At 39.0% G+C, this 2,012-nt stretch overlaps 1 non-coding gene across 1 annotated transcript; it reads left to right on the top strand.

The window, feature by feature from the left end:
* Positions 1-265: 265 nt before the first annotated feature.
* LOC115802285 (U6 spliceosomal RNA) lies at positions 266-372 on the top strand. The gene has a single exon (XR_004022718.1). It is a non-coding gene; the product is annotated as a U6 spliceosomal RNA (small nuclear RNA).
* The last annotated feature ends 1,640 nt before the right edge of the window (positions 373-2,012 follow it).

The raw sequence follows: 2,012 nt of genomic DNA, 5'->3' as shown, positions 1-2,012 counted from the left end.
AACCTTCAGTGAGGATACTCCTGTTCATAAAATGGTCACTAAAATGTTAGGGCTTCCCTGGTGGTGCAGTGGTTGAGAGTCCGCCTGCTGATGCAGGGGACACGGGTTCGTGCCCCGTTCCAGGAGGATCCCACATGCCGCGGAGTGGCTGGGCCCGTGAGCCATGGCTGCTGGGCCTGCGCGTCCGGAGCCTGTGCTCCCCAACAGGAGGAGCCACAGCAGTGAGAGGCCTGCGTACCGCAAAAAAAAAAAAAATGTTATTATAGTGCTTACTTTGACAGCATATATACTAAAATTGGAACGATACAGAGAAGATTAGCATGGCCCCTGCGTGAGGATGACATGCAAATTTGTGAAGCATTCCATATTTTTTAGACTTATCATAGTGACCATTTCAATATATATGAATATATATAATTACTATGTTGTACACCTGAAAGTAATATGATATTGTATATCAATTATACTTCAATTAAAATGTTATTACATAAACAGTACATCTTTATTAAAGAAAAATAGAAGATACAAGAAGACAAATAGAATAAGCATCCATAATTCTGTCACTGAGAACATTTTGGTATTTTTTTTTTTGTGTAAGCATTCATGTCTACAGCTATAGAATTTTTAAAAATTTGAGAGGTCAAACTATACATACTATTTCAGAACCTACTTTATTAGTAGTATTATGAATTTCTTCCCATGTATATGTATATAGATATTTTAAATGACTGCACATTTTACAATGTATAGAAGTATCATCACATTCATTAATTAACTCTGGGACATTTTCAGCTTTGTAAACAATACTACTGAAATTATAGATCTATCCTTGAACATTTTTCTGATTATTTCCCAAAAATAAATATTAGAAGTAGAATTTTTACATCAGTTGCTCTGCTCATTTTTGAGATTTTTCCTATATTTTTCCAAAGTGCTTCCCAGAAAAGTCATGGCTTTTATGCTCCCACTTGTCATCTGTGAGACTACATTCTTCTACCCTCAACAACACTGAGCATTATCATTTTTTTAAAATTTTATTTATTTTTGGCTGTGTTGGGTCTTCATTGCTGTGTGCAGGCTTTCTCTAGTTGCGGCGAGCGGGGGCTACTCTTTGTTGCAGTGCGCGGGCTTCTCATTGCAGTGGCTCCTCTTGTTGCTGAGCACAGGCTCTAGGCTCGCGGGCTCAGTAGTTGTAGCGCACGGGCTTAGTTGCTCCTCCGGCACGTGGGATCTTCCCAGACCAGGGCTCGAACCTGTGTCCCCTGCATTGGCAGGCTGATTCTTAACCACTGCATCACCAGGGATGTCCCTGAGCACTATCATTTTTAAAAATTTTTGTTAATTTGATAAACAAAGAGATTATCTCATTTCTTCTTTTTAAAACTATCTGCTCCTATCAAGATGCCCATTTTCCTCAACGTGAATGTATGATATTAATCACTTCATCCTGTCATGAAATGCAAAGAAGTAAACTAAAATTCTGAAAATGTATCATCCCCTCCAAGAACTGTCATTATTTCTTTTGTCACCATCACCCAGTTATTCAATTTTCACAAATTACTTCCTCCCTGAAATAGCTTTCTAGTTGACTTTCACTCTTTGATTCCCTTCTCAAGTCCTTAGATTTTTAAAATTTATTTTCTCTTATCCTATGAAGTACACTATTTTAAATACAGGCACTTAGGAGTTTATACCTTGTACAGGAAGAAGTCAAGCAGGTAGTACCAAAATGCAATTAACCTAATCCATTTTCTCTTTAGGTTAAAAGTATTGTCTCCCTTTCAAAAAGAAAGAACATCTTTTGTCTTTTTCTTCTATTTGAGGACCATATAAACTATTAAGTAAAATAGTTACAATGCTGGTATTTGTCATAAGGTGGGAGTTTAGAGGAAGTATAATCAGTATCTTTGGGCTTCCCTGGTGGCGCAGTGGTTGGGAGTCCGCCTGCCGATGCAGGGGACACGGGTTCGTGCCCCGGTCCGGGAGGATCCCACATGCCGCGGAGCGGCTGG

The sequence above is a fragment of the Delphinapterus leucas genome, chromosome 1 (genome assembly GCF_059928025.1).
Source record: "Delphinapterus leucas isolate spDelLeu-1000000601 "Yukka" chromosome 1, BTC_Dleu_Yukka2, whole genome shotgun sequence".
Classification (NCBI taxonomy): domain Eukaryota; kingdom Metazoa; phylum Chordata; class Mammalia; order Artiodactyla; family Monodontidae; genus Delphinapterus; species Delphinapterus leucas.
This window is presented reverse-complemented; position numbering and strand designations above follow the sequence as displayed.